Source organism: Aythya ferina (assembly GCF_964211825.1).
Source record: "Aythya ferina genome assembly, contig: HAP1_SCAFFOLD_137, whole genome shotgun sequence".
Classification (NCBI taxonomy): Eukaryota; Metazoa; Chordata; class Aves; order Anseriformes; family Anatidae; genus Aythya; species Aythya ferina.
In genome coordinates this window covers 128,972-143,865 of record NW_028181388.1, presented here as the reverse complement: position 1 = coordinate 143,865, position 14,894 = coordinate 128,972, and the positions used below count along the sequence as shown (strand labels likewise).

The following is a 14,894-nucleotide window of genomic DNA, read 5'->3' as shown; positions in this document are numbered from 1 at the left end:
CAGGATCCCGGGATATAACCATAGGGCAGGCTAAAAGCATAGGAAATTGGTGCCTGCAAAAATCAGAAGAAATGGATTTATTACAGCGCTGTTAGAAAAACGGGGAGTCAATTGGGGCAGGGCTAGTTGTGATCGGTTGAGCAAAATCAAGTTTCACTAGTACGGAGTCATTGTTTGAAGTAGCCACTTGGAGAAATTTAAGGGAATGTACTGTTTAGACCTTTTCAACTCACAAATTCATTACTTTCCTGAAAGAGCACATGAGAAAGAGTCAATATGGTATCAATCCTTTCAATCAATGGTTCACTGATTTGTTTGAAACAATGCATAGATGGTTACTGGGATTAGTCAAAGGGGGATTAAGGATTCTGTTCATTGTGGTGTCAATCATCATTACACGTAGTATTGTGATAAATGTGGTTAAAGGGTTACTTGCAAAATGTTATAGGGATTTTGAAGTGGTGCCGGGAACAGGTACCCAGTGGATCACTGCAAAGTGGACTGAAGCAGTTTTAGAATCTGCACACGCTGAAGACGACCATGAAGAGGTTCCTGATAATCATTCTGACAATGACGTGGGCTGTGACACCTCAAGGACTGTCAAGAACAGCCTTTGATCACCATCAAGTGATTAGGTTTAAGTGTGTTACTATTAGATTGTGTTACCATTAAGTGCTTACAGTAATTGTAGTGTTATTAGGATTAAGTTATATAGTTGTGTTATGTTATGTATTTGACATCTGCTGTAAAACCAAGTACTGCTTGTACAAAAAGAAAACAAGGGAATTGTTGGGAATTGGCATAATTGTTCGATCTAAGCTTGCTTTAAGCAACCAGGGGTAGGCCTTAGAAATCTCAGGGCCTGCTGTAGCTGAGCAAACCAAGCTGCCAGAGTAACTATGAGAAGCTCCCACTGCAATGACTCCCACATCACCCAATTAAGGAACTCAGATAATATTGTTATCAGCAGCTGGCCTCAAGGACTAGGTCTACGTGGCCGTTAAGCACAAAGGGGGTTGTTTTCCTAACTTCTAATCAAAAGGGGGGTTCTCTTCTTGCAGGTGGTGTTATTTTCTTAACGGTTTGTCTGAGTGCTTTTGACCAATAATCTTGTGTGAAACACTGTCCACCCCTGTAAAATTCACTATAAAAGTTGGGCTATTCGGGCAACAAAATGGTGAAGCATGATCTGACTCTGCTGGTGTCTGTCGTGCTTTCGTCCATGCTTCGCAACACTGAAGAATCTTCTGGGGCACCCAAGTGACCCCAGAGGAATATAGCATCTTCCTAGAGAGCCCAAGGATATTCTCAGGGCACACAAGCAACTCCCTAGGGCATACAAGCATACCCCTGGGGCACAAGAAAAGCCTCCCTGGGGCACACAAAGTTATCCCCTAATCACACAGAGTTGTGCCCCTGTCACCGAAGCATGTCCCTGCAGCACAGATGCACCTCCCTGGAACAACCAAGCACCTCACCGGAGCACACAGAAATCTTCCCACCACATGTCTATATCTGAGTGGAGAACCCACGCGTCTCCCCAGGGTTCCAAAACACCACCCGGGGCACACAAACCTCTCACTGGAGATGGGAAGCACCTCCTTTGGCACCCAAGATCTTCTGTGGGATGCACAAGATCCTGCCAGGCATCATCTGAAGGCACATCAGCATTTTCCATCTGGCACCCAAGCATCTCCCTGGTCACCCAAGCATCTTTCTGGACATCCCAGCATCTCCCCAGAGCAATCAGGCATCAATCCAGGTCATCCCTACACCTTCCAAAAGCCCCAAGGCTCCTCCCTTGGGCATTAGATAATGTATCCCTGGGGCACGCAAGCAGTATGTCAGAGCACCAGAGAATCTCCCCAGGCCACACAAACACCTCCCTTGAATATGCAGGCACCTCCATGAGGCTTGGGTCTCTCAAGGTGCTGCTTGGTCCTCTATTTAGGTGTGTGGGTAGTTAGATGTCGTGCTGTACGGAAAGGTGGAGCCCCTCCCTTGATGGACAGTAGTGTGTGGGCTGTGATGTAAGCAAGCGGAAGTGGCGCTATGGGCCTCGGGTATAGAACCCCATCTGACTCGACAATAAACGCCAATTGCCATCCACCATATTACAGAACAATATAACATTCTCCATCACATCTGCATTTCTGAAATGACCTTGCTTTTATTAAGTTCTTGCCACTGTAACAGAACAGTCATTTCCATCTACTTTACTAACTTTTCCTAAATGCTACTCACTTTGCTACATTTTCAGCTCCAAATTTTGCTATCAATTTACTTCTAACATGCTCATCATCCTTTTGCAATTCTAAATCGTCCTCTCTGCTCCATACAGGGGATCCATCCAAACGCTGCTCTGTCTGCAGAAAGTATGATGTAGTCTCCACTTCACCAGTGTTTTTCAGAAAGGCCTGTGTAACAGTGAACAGGTCCACGTTAAACCTTTCCATGAAGTGCCGCATCGTTTTCACTACTTCTCCCACCACACTGGAAGAAGAGCAAGTGCTTCTTGGTCTGTCTGCCCTTTGTAACCGAGTGCCAGGGACATTGGTGTGTGTGAGCCGAGGGACCGAGCGGCCTGGGGTTGGTCGCCGTGCCGTTCCTGAACCGGGTCGCCACTGCCCCCTGAAGGCAACACATAAGTTAGTGATACTACTGAAAGAGTTGTGGTTCAGATGTAGATCTGATTTCTCCTAAGCACACTGAATTCACAGCTGTTGATCCTCCAGAGGAGGCTTTGCAATTGAACATGTGGAGAATAGGTAAATTTCCCGCTGTTGTTTTCCTCTCCTCTTGTTTTGTTTTGTTTTTTTCCTAGTAGCATAGGCTTAAGACTGAAGAAACGGGCTGCTTTTTTTCATTTCCAGCACTGGCTGTTCCTCCTCAGTCCCGCCTTGTATTTTTTCAGTCATAGGGTATGTGAATGTAAATTCTTGGGAGAGAGGTAGAAAACTCTGTTTCAACTGGTGTTTTTTTCAGCTCTGTGGGGAGAACAAATAGGGTGGTTTTGAATATTCTGGCTCTTATTCAGAGCAGCATGTGGAGGGAGAGAGATGCGTTTGCTTTTTTAGTTCAATGGCTTCAGAAGCAAGAGGGGAAAAAACACTTTCTCTGGGAGCTGGAGAAGGTGTCCTAATCACCGGAGAGGTTTCTAAATGGCATATCTTTGCGAGTGTTCTGTAGTCCGGAGGTTTTTGTTTGTTTGACTTTGGAAGGTTTTCCTCTTAATATTCACGTCCTTCAGCAGAAGTGAGAAATGTGATCTTATTTTGTGCAGTGTCGCGGACCCTCCGAAATCTGCTGGGAATGATGAATACCTCGCACAGTACCAATGTGATGACGGTGGAGAGAAGGAGAAACCAAGACGATCAAAAGAACGTGACCTCATTTCAAAAGAAAACGTTTTGTCCGGCAAAGAGTCTTGTGAGCCTGGTGAGAAATTGCGGCAAACTTCCTCTCTCAAGTCTGACACTGAATGTAGCTCTAAAAACCTTTCCTCCTCAGCTATTACAGAGAGATGCCAAGATACAAAGGACAAGACTAAAAACACTGACAAAGGGCGTTACCAAAGCAAGAGGGAACGTGCTCCTACTGAAGAGAAGGAGAGTCAAAAAGCAGGTCCTTCCAGCAAGAGGAGGTGCTCTCAGAGCATGGAAGTTGTTGAGCAAAAGCGTCACAAGCAGGAGTACTGGGAGGGAAGCAGGTGCAGAGCTTTCCCTGCTGAAAGAAACAGCCCTGAGAATGGCAGACGAGCAGTCAAATATTCAAAGTACAGATCTGGCAGTGGAGGAAGATCAGAACAAGGTAGCAATAGATATTACCGATCCAAAGGGGAAAGAAGTTGGAGCAGAGAAAGATACTATCGAGATGAAGCACGGAGATGGGAAAGATGTAGCTATTAGAACGATTACTATTCACCTCATGCGACAGGAGACAGTAGAGAGAGAAAATTCTCTCACGGCGATGCAGCCCTTGACAAATCGACTGCAACTTAACTACAGCAGGTCACATAAGCGTTATCATTACAAAAGCGGATGGCCTCACGGTTCCCTCTTGAGAGAGGAAGATGTACGTCGCTTTAGCACACCCCGAGCAGACTTGCATCGTTGCTCAGTACTTCAGCAACATTCCGGAAGACATTCTCGTGAAAGACATGCGCTTCCACCTGTGTCAGCTCATTTGGAGAACTGTCGCCAGAAAAATGAAACAGAAGGAAACAGAAAAAGAAAATATACCCGTGCAGAAGGTAGTGAAAGTGAAATAGTGTCCTGGTTTCAGTTAGCACAGAATTAATTTTCTTCCTAGTAGCTGGTGGAATGCTGTGTTTTGGCTTAGAATGAGAAGAGTGCTGATAACACCCCGATGCTTTAATTGTTGCAGAGCAGTGCTTATACTAAGCCAAGGACATCTCAGCCTTTGCTCTGTCCTGCCAACGGGCAGGCTGGGGGGTGCAGTAAGAGCTGGGAGGGGACAGACCCAGGACAGGTGACCCAAACTAGCCAAAGGGGTATTCCATACCATCTGACGTCATGCTAAACAATATATAGGTGGCTAGCCGGGGGGAGGGGGCCGGACTGCTCGGGGTTAGGCTGGGCATCGGTCAGCGGGTGGTGAGCAATTGCATTGTGCATCACTTGTTTGTACATACTATTATTACTTCGTATTATCACCATTGTATCATCATTATTATTATTGTTATTATTATTTTTGTTATTTTTTTTCCTGTCTTATTAAACTGTCTTTATCTCAACTCACGGGCTTCACTTTCCATTTCTCTCCCCCGTCCCAGAGAGGGAGGGGGGAGGGTGAGCGAACGGCTGCGTGGTGTTTAGCTGCCGGTCGGGTTAAACCACGACAGCCTTTTTTGGCGCCCAACGTGGGGCCCGAAAGGTTGAGATAACGGCAGATCTGATCAGAGTGTGTTAAACTAAAATTGGTGGAAGGATTAGACCTGCTTAATAGTCACTTGTCATGATGCTGATTGCTTTAATCACAACTCTGCTGCGCCTGTTTTCCAAATTGAGTATTATAGTACATTATTTTCCGTATTTGCTCTCTGTAGTGTTGTTTCTCCTCTCCGGGCCCTGGTTTCAGACCATTATGGTACTAAGTGTTATAGCAATGGCTTATGAGACGATAAGATATCTGGTCATGACTCTAACTTGGTATTTATACTCAGTAACATCGTGGACTCTGTACTTTGGAAACAGCATCTTGGGAACTATTAGCAATTATACCTATTGTTTTTCTCCATTAGAGAGTCAATCTGTGGAGGGGAAAGGGGAGGATATTTTTCCTTACTTGCTTACTCTCCCTTTCTCCTTCACCACCCCTGTATCCTCCTGGGTCACTCTGCCTTCCTCCTTCACCACCTTCTTATCCCCTGAGCTTGTCACAATAGCTCTCCAAGATATTGAATATTTCTGGAATACTCAGAATACCATAGTCTTGTTGTTCTGCCTCATGAATGCACTTCAGATTCTGCTTAAAGTTAAACAACTACTTATGAAGCTCATCCGGAGATCTGCCCGGAGGCAGTATAGTTGTGGGTGGCAGGGAGTATGGGTGGATATGGGCAGGCATCTAGAGCAGTTGGCACCCCCAGTGTGTTGGAAATTCACCCCTGAACAATGGCAAAATCCTCAAAAACTGGCAGAATGCTTGAAAAAAAGGTGTAATGATTCTGGCAGTTCCAAAGTAACACAAATCATTGTAACGTGCTGGGGCCTGGCTCATGCCTATCGAGCTGCCATTGATACTGCTGTCAACTTAGTGACAGACCCTGCGGCCACTCCAAACCCTGTGACAGATCCAACGGCCACTGTGACCCCTACGGTGGATTCTGCAGCCGCTCCAGCTCCAGCTCCTGCAGCCGCTCCAGTCCCAGCTCCTGCAGCCGCTCCAGTCCCAGCTCCTGCAGCTGCTCCAGTCCCAGTTCCTGCAGTCGCTCCAGTTCCAGCTCCGGCCGCTACTCCAGTCCCAGTTCCTGCAACTGCTCCAGTCCCAGCTCCTGAAGCTGCTCCAGCTCCAGCTCCTGAAGCCGCTCCAGCTCCAGCTCCTGCAGCTGCTCCAGTCCCAGTTCCTGCAGTCGCTCCAGTTCCAGCTCCGGCCGCTACTCCAGTCCCAGTTCCTGCAACTGCTCCAGTCCCAGCTCCTGAAGCCGCTCCAGCTCCAGCTCCTGAAGCCGCTCCAGCTCCAGCTCCTACTGCTGCTCCGGTCCCAGCTCCTGCAACTGCTCCAGCTCCAGCTCCAGCTCCTGTAGCCGCTACAGCTCCGGTTCCTGCAACTGCTCCAGCTCCTGTAGCCGCTCCAGCTCCTGTGGCCGTGTCAGAGAAACGAGCTGTAGCAGTGCAAGTTGACCCTGCAGAGGGCATTCCAACCCCTGTGGCAGACCCTGTAACAAAGTCAGAGAAACGAGCAGTAGCAGTGCAAGCTGCCCCTGTAGAGAAGGTGAAAATATGGTATAGAAATTCAAGTCGTTTAGAACGCAGAGAGTCTTCTGCCAATCCAGGTAAGGCTTCTGCCAAAACTAAGTATAGAGATGACGAAGATGATGACGACGCTGGGCCGTCAAGGATTCAGGAGGAGGTGGGTCGTGCTGAAGAAGCCCCACTGTACAACCAGTTGCCAGAGAATGAAAAGAAATATGCCCTGTTCACTGATGGGTCCTGTCGTATTGTGGGGAAGCATCGGAGATGGAAGGCTGCTGTATGGAGTCATACGCGACGAGTTGCAGAAGCTGCTGAGGGAGAAGGTGAATCGAGTCAGTTTGCAGAAGTGAAAGCCATTCAGCTGGCTTTAGACATTGCTGAACGAGAAAAATGGCCAGTTCTCTATCTCTACACCGATTCATGGATGGTAGCAAATGCCCTGTGGGGATGGTTACAGCAATGGAAGCAAAACAACTGGCAGCGTAGACAGAAAGATAGAAAAGGAGCTTTTAGTTGGTGAAAAAAATGCAAAAATATCACAAGTTCTAGAAGAAAAAGAAGTCTAAAGATAAACATGGAGAGAAGGATTCCAAGTAAGCAAGGATTCCAGCATACTCCGCATTTTTTATCCTAATTCTTTTCTGGGTGCTTCTCATGTCTTCTTTTTTTTTTTTTTCTCCTTTTTTTTCTTCTCTTTTTTTCTTTTCTTTTCTTTTTTTTTTTTTTTTTTCTGGTAGTTTCTAAGTTATTTAGATAGCATCAGCTGACTGGGGATCATGTTGTTAGGTTGATCAGTGAAGACATGAAAGCTATTGTTGAATTGTGTCAGAGCTTTGGACCACATAATTCGAATCACATCCGTACACCATTCTGGATTAGGTTAAAAGTTTTTTTCTGCTTGCACCTATTCCAGAGCTAGCCATTGTTAATGATCTGTGTACAAACCAGGACCTATGGTCCTTCAATCTGAGGGCTTAAGTTTGCTGCATCTAAAGTAAGTTGCGTGTGCACATAGCACCACAAAATAGCTGACATGCTGCAAATCATCACCTGTGGTAAAATAAATCAAGTTTCATATAGGCAACAAGTGCCACATCTTTTTTTTCTCTTTTTAACTTGCATGTTTCTTTCAGACTTCACGATTTGTGTTTCTGTGCGCTCCACTTTGACAATGCCAATCGCAAGCGTAAAAGAAGAAGAAAAAGGAGAAGAAGAAAAAGGAGAAACACCAGGAAAGCGAAAGGCTCCTTGGAACACTTAGATCATTGTTTCCAGAAGATAATGTGGGAGAAGAAGGAAGAATCCCATCCTCCAGATGGCTCTTCATGTGAGCAATGCAGAAGCGAGGGCAGTAAACAACCTTACAAGGAAAGGAAGCCTTCCAGCGCAGGCGAAAGCAAGAAATACAGCTCCATGGCATCCAACGAGTATATTAAAGGTAAGCGGCCGCAGTGTGTTTGAGGAATTCCTTTTATATTAATGTAGAGATTATTTCAAACAGTCTTGAAGTGCTTGATGACTTAACAGTCTGCAGATTTATTACCAAATCAAAAAAAGCCGACTTGGTAGACTATTTTTTTCCCAGTTTTGAATGACCACTAGGAAGAAGGTTGTTCCGGCATCAAACAGGATCTTGGCTTCACCCGGACAAGCACTATCACCCATTTTCATGGCACTTTTTAAAAGATCAGTAGAGAATATTTTACAAGTTGTGCAGAAGATCTTCCCGTATGCACAGCTTGCGCTAAAGGAGGACCGACAGCAAGATATAACCACAGCATCCACTTCTTTATAATTCCTCTAAAGCAAAAACTTGTGGTTTGTGCAATCAACTTAAACCTTTCAGACATAATGATGGTAGAATTTTATTTTTTGCATGTGCATGTCTTTCTTTTGGGCATGTCTGGAATATAATGCATAGGTTTTATTGTGGATTCGAAACTGAAATGCCAAATGGAAGCTCTGAATGACTCAATACACAGTAAAGGACGATGCGTTCTCTACTGAAGCATCCTGCTTCTGATGGCAGCTAAGATAATTAGCATTTGTAGAGGTTGACTTGAGGTTTGAAGTATAAGGCACCTATTTTTCTTTCAAAAATCAAAACTCAGATCTTTGGAGGGGAAGCATTTCTAGGTCAATGTTTCTAATTCCTTTCTGAAGAATGTCAGGACCAGGATACAAGTATAACTGGTCTAAGCTAAATATTGTTTTAGCTATCATCATTTTTAACCAGTCTCCTAATTTAAATGTTTGTGGATCATACTATACATGTGCACGTGAGATCAATTAGCATTGATACTTACTAGACGAATGGAATTCTGTGACCATCACATCCTTTATCACCGTGCTTTCATTGTGGGAACCTCCTCCAGAAAGAAATGGTCTTGTTTTTTTTTTGTTTTTTTTTTAGTTATTTAGTAACTGCAGAAATTGTTCGTAATCTCCTTTATTCCAAGGGGGAGAAAAAAATCACCAAGAGTAGCATACCTTATCACATCAGTGATACCACATCAGTGGGACTTAGTACAGCTTTGTAGGGCCTTGTGCCATCTCCTTAAATCTGTGGTGGGATGAACTCTAGGAAATAGCTTTCAGTGTGTGCTCTCAAATGAAGAAAGGGTTTTGGCACTTATTTAGAAGCTGTATTAATGTAAGAGAAAGAGACAAAGGCTATTCAGGAAAGTTAACAAACCTCTTTTGCCTTTCAGAGCATTTCAATCGTATTTTACAAGATGATATGTTCGACAGTGATGACGATGCATCCTTGGTTTCTGGAGATGAATTAAAAGATGGAATGCCTGACGGACCAGAGAAAAAACGCCTCTGTTTCAGCAGGTAAAGAAAGATAGATCCCTGTTACGTTTAAATTCTCAGGTCTGCTGAGTCTTTTAAACAGTTCCAGCTGTTCAAAGTGCGAGGGGTGGTAGACGAAGGGGTAACATCAAGTTTGTGTGTTGAAGAGGTGCTTGGTATTCACAAGAAGAAAGGGTGAAGGGACTAAAGTTGTAATGAAGTTGCTCTGAATGACTAAATTGAAAAGCCCAGGCTTCTCTTCCTAAGCCAAAGTGATCCGTAGACTACCAGAACACGTTGACTTAATCCATGGCATTCTTTGAAAGACTCAAGACCACATAAATGTGCTGTCTGTCCTTTTAGCTAAAAATACGCCAACTTTATGGGTTTGTGTTGCCACCTTTTGCCCTTGTGTTTTCCAGGATTGTTAAACCAGTAGTGAATTATGTAGCAGAAAGAAAACTGAGAAATGGCTTGTTAAAACACCTTGAGAAAAATTTGAACGGTGTCTTTATTTGTTAAGCCACCAAGTTGTGTTAATCTTTTGGTATTTTAGTATGGAAGTCATGCAAGCCCACAGTTGGAAAGTTAGATCATGTTGTTGCAGCTGGATCAGTTATTTTTCTCAGTTTCTATTGCTGTGCTGTCCAGAAGATTTTCTGTGCTTCAGAGCAAGGCTAAGTCTCTAGCATCTTTGATTTAAGCCAGCAAAGGTACAGCCTGATTGTAGTGGGGAAACAAATGCTCCTAGCAAATTTATTTCCTAGTAGTAAAGCAAGATTGCAGGGATATTAATTTGCAGTCTTGGTTTAGTAAAGAATAGGAAACACAAGGGAAGGAGAGGAAACATTTGGGATGACTGAATAACTTAACTGGAAATCTTACATGTATTTAATATACCACTGCCATTTGGATTATTTGGGGAGGGAAAAGAAAGTCTATAGGAAAAATACTTGGAACGTCTGTGTGTCTGTCTATTCAGCACCTCATTTATAAACTTGTTTTCTTAACTCTTGTTCTAGGAGTGCTTTCTGAGAACCAACATCATGCCGGCCCCGTCCGCTAATAGTAGGAAAAGAAGGGTACGACCAGGTTTCTTACGTGGCACCCACGGTGTTGCACGCTTTGGAGAAGTTTCCCGTTCACACCCTGGACGTTTCTGTTCTGCTTACAAATGTTGCACTGCCAGAAGAAATCTGCGGACACGTACCTTTTTATTCTCATTGGATTCACTGACTGTATGTAAAGGATCAATCAAGTTGCAAGTAAGGTGAGCAAAATTCATTGGTAATGGAGGTGGCCTTGTTTTAATGTGCTGGGATGTTTGCTTCTGTCTGAAAATCCCCTTTTCTTTTAGACAAAACCACAAACAATCTGAATGTTGTACATGTCCACATTTTCCATACTCAATTTCACAGTGAGGATGTTGCTAGCAGCTCAGAAAGCTGGGCGGTGTTGCTAATAAGCATCTCTTTGTGGAAAGAAATGCTGCTCATGTCACTGGGATCCAGAAAGTAGTTCTCATTGCCTCCTAAGACTGTGTGCTCCCAGTAGATGGCTCTGTACCAGACTGCATGTCGGCTACTTTTTGTAGCCTTCTTTTAAATTATATTAGTAAGGCAACCAAGGTTTGGGGCTTCTGTTTATTTTGTTTTCACACGGACATACACAACTTGTGCTGTTGCAGTATGTGCAATAAAAGCATTAACATTCACAAAACACTTCATTTGCACGCTGATGTGGTTTTAACTAGAAAAAATGAACAGATTTGGTGTTTTTACGTTTAGGCAGGAAATCCATTTTCTTGTTTGGCATCACTACCTCAAAATATTTTTACCTTTAGTGGAAACGTTTGAGAGCCATACAAGTAAGGACAGACATGTTACATGACTGAATACTGATGTGTCCCATAAGAGGGACATTTCCTTTCTTTGTTATGCGATGATTGTGGCTGTGGCCATACAGCTACGGTGTCTAGCCACTGCCTGAATATATCCTTCCCATCTTCTGACTAGAGTTCTCCGAATACTGATAATCTGAAAGGGTGCACAGAGAAATTCCTTATGTGAAAGGATGCTTGCCACTCTGTTCATGTAGTTTCATTTCATGGGGCAGTCCAATGGCTATGTAGCTATGTATTAACAGGTTATTCTACGTGTTTTAGTTTTCTTACCCAAGCTTTCCTTTTCAGTAGCTGATCCGAAATGCTCAGAAGACAGCACCAAGCATAATTTATGTCCCAGATATCCATTTATGGTGGGACAATGCTGGACCTGCTTTGAAACTTACTTTTCTAACTCTACTACATAACATTCCAGCATTTTCGCCAGTTTTGCTGCTTGCTACGTCTGATGTATGTCACTCAGATCTCCCAGAAGAGGTATTTGTCAATACTTTTCTTACTATTTCTTCAGTGTCTTGTAATTTATGAATGCTTTCAGCATCAAAATGCTGTGCTTTGTTAAATGCATGCTGTTATTACTCAGGCACCCTAACAAATCACTTAAAATTTGCTTAGAGAAAAAGAATACTGTGAAAGCATCTGCTTAAGGTTTTTTCTGAGTCAAGCAAGTGACTTTCACCCCTTTCTCATGCATGCAAATAATAAATTAATACAATAATTCAGGTGGCTACAAAGTGGTTCAGTCAAGAATATGCAGTGCTTGAAATGACAAGAGGATGTCTTTACTGAAGAGATTTCTTCTGACAGTCTGCCATTCCATGCTATGTTGGGTAAACTGCTAATAATGCAATTTAGTAGAGAATTGAAACACTTTGATTAAAAAAAATAAAAAATCAGTTTCTTTCTTCAGATAGGCCAAAGCATTCCAAGCTGGAAAGCTGAGTTCCAATTTCTGCTAAAGTAACTTTGGAATTGAATTCTAGTTGTATTCCTAAATAAACTGTAGTAAAAGTACATGCAGGACTTCATTGACTTCTGAGAGTTTACATTAAGGGAAGGTGCCCAAAACAGGACCACACTGTTCTCATTCTGATTATTTTGTCTCAGTTATTGGGGGAAGAGAACGGGTCTAACCTAGAGGTGTTAATTATCAACTGCTTTGAAAGTGCTTGAGTTCCCACAGAAGTTTTTGTACAGGTTGTAAATTCCTTCTAAAATAAGTAGTGAAATTCCTTACCTACCTTTTAATACTAGAACTTGAACATGGAGGAAGACGTAGAGGTACTAGCTACTTCAGACACCTTTTGGTAGAGAAATAAAAACTCAGCAAAAAGCCCTCACTTGTCTGCTGAAGCCTTTCTCTTCCCTCTATAGCCATAAAGGTTCTAAGTAAAGGATGCAGCAAGGCAAGTAAATACAAAGGAGGCGCTGTTGGATGTGGTGAAAGCCATTACTTTATCAGTGTAGCGTACAATCCCTTCAGCGAGCTTTAATTCTACAGGTGATTCTTAAAGGCGATATTTGAATTTGCCGTGCCAGCCTGTGAAAATGTAGCCTTTTAAGGCCAGGAAGATAACTTTTTTCAGTTTGTGTTCTTCAGGTTATTCTTAATTTGAAAAGGTACTCGTCTTTTTGGAATAGAATATGAGTTTTTGTGGCCTTAAATCTGAAATGTCTTTCCTCCTTCTGCTTTAGATCCAAAAATTATTTAATAAGGAATTTGGAGAAGTGTGCAATATTGAATTGTCTGGTAGGGCAGAGAGAGCAGCTTTTTTTGAGGACCTAATTCTAAATGAAGTGGCTAAGCCTCCTGTAAAGAAAAGAGGTGAGGAGGATATAAGAAGTACATCTAAAACTTTCCTATCAAAGTTACTAGCTCTTTGGGATTTGCTTTGGTGGTCATTTTCTGTCAGTAATTTGTCATATGTCATTTTGCTGACTCTCAAATGTCTCTTATGGGATTATTCGCTGAAAGCCCTGGTTTCATTCTAAAAAGCCAGTCCAAATGCCAACACAGTTTGCTCATGAAAAGGCTTTGATACGTAGGCATGTCACAGCACTGAAAAGCACAGAGATCTTTCCTTATAATTACAAACAATATTTACAGGACTACTTGAATGAAGTCTAAAGCCCTTTCTTGGACTGTCAGTTCCTGTGGGAACAGGAATAGGAGCAGCAGTTTGTAAAAATAAGTTTTGAGGTCCTGTTCTCTGTTTCATCTGGAACTCCTCAATAGGAATCAATCATAAGTGCAGTGTGTTTTCTTTTTCCTCCAATTGGCTGCTTAGATCCCTTTTTCTCCTTAATTTATTAGATAAGCCTAAACTAGGGGCGTGTATTTCAAAGACAGATGTAACTTGAATATACCTGCGGATCAGCAAAAGTCCTCTTCATGTGGGCATCCACTGGCTTTTCTTCCCCTTTTCTCCTAGGTTCTTGAGCTGTGAAAAATCTCGACAAATACATATGTCCTCATCTGAACTAGTCATTAGGCTCCTCTTCTGGTCTGAGGGAAGAAATCAGCACCTCTCGGCCCAGTTATCTCATTCTAAAGTAGATGCCTGCAATAGGTACTTCACAGGTGCAATTCATGCACCTTTTCCTCAATGTCGACAACAAAGAAAATGTCGGATGGCTTGCTCAGCTTTCACTGTTGTGATTTTCTGCAGCAAAGTGAAATAAATCTCCCACCCTCAGTGTTTCTTCTCTACCATGCACGTGCTTCTGACCTCCCTACTTCTTGTTGTCCTCTCCTAGCAGCTCTAATGCCAGTTGAAAGAGCCCTTCCATTTTTGAGAAGCAAACTGGTTAATTTCAGCATCTTCTGATGCATCGCAAATGTTGAGAGTTTTTAGGAAGTCGTTTATTTAAAGTTTTCAGAATAATTTTGGTAGACAGTGTGCAAGGTTAAGAAAACCTCTGAATGCTTGTATTTGATCTGCAGGTACCTGACTATGCCACAAGGATTAAAGAGCCGATGGATCTTTCAACAGTTCTGACTCAAATTGACTCGCGCCAGTACCTCGCTGCAGGAGACTATCTGAAGGACATCGATCTAATCTGTAACAATGCCTCAGAGTACTACCCGGATCAAAGATCTACAGGTGAGGATGTGCTTTTTAGCCCTAGTTTAAAATATCTGTCAGATGTATAGATGGATAAATGCTGTGTGTGGACAATAGACTTCGGATGGATTAGATGATTTTGGACATCCACAGAGAACATCTCATACCACATTGTAAATATTTTATCATTTTGCTACTTGGGTATGGAATTGTGATACAAGTGTTCCCAAGGAACTAGTGCTTTTGTTTTAATTAACTTCGATGTTGTTATGCTGAAAATATTCACTGAGATAACCTTTTGGAACCGACCTATGAAGAAAGCAATTTTTTCTGTGATCAAAACAGTTTCATTGGTTGGTAGACAACATTCAGATAAAGTCTGTAAAATTTCAGATCGTCACAGCGCCTATGTTTTGCAAGACACTGCATATTCAATGGTGAGGAACGAAATGGATACAGAGTTTGGACGACTTTGTGAACAAATTAAAGAATCTCGTGAGAAAAGAGGTACATGCTTTAACGCTAAGGATTTGAAGACTTGTCTCTGCATTTGTAACTGAAAATGCACGGCAAAGATCTTTGGTATCTATTCTTTATTGCAAGGTCACACCTCTCCAGCGTGTGCTCCATGCGACAACTCCAAGTCACCACGGCAGAACCCTGCTACTGAAGACGAGAAACCAGAGGAAGAGA

General features: G+C 42.9%; 1 long non-coding RNA gene across 1 annotated transcript; it reads left to right on the top strand.

Annotated features, from left to right (window-relative positions):
• The first annotated feature begins 3,130 nt into the window (after nt 1-3,130).
• Nucleotides 3,131-9,200, top strand: LOC311428773. Its single transcript, XR_014687881.1, has 3 exons — nt 3,131-3,438; nt 7,571-7,875; nt 9,149-9,200. It is a non-coding gene; the product is annotated as an uncharacterized lncRNA (long non-coding RNA).
• The last annotated feature ends 5,694 nt before the right edge of the window (nt 9,201-14,894 follow it).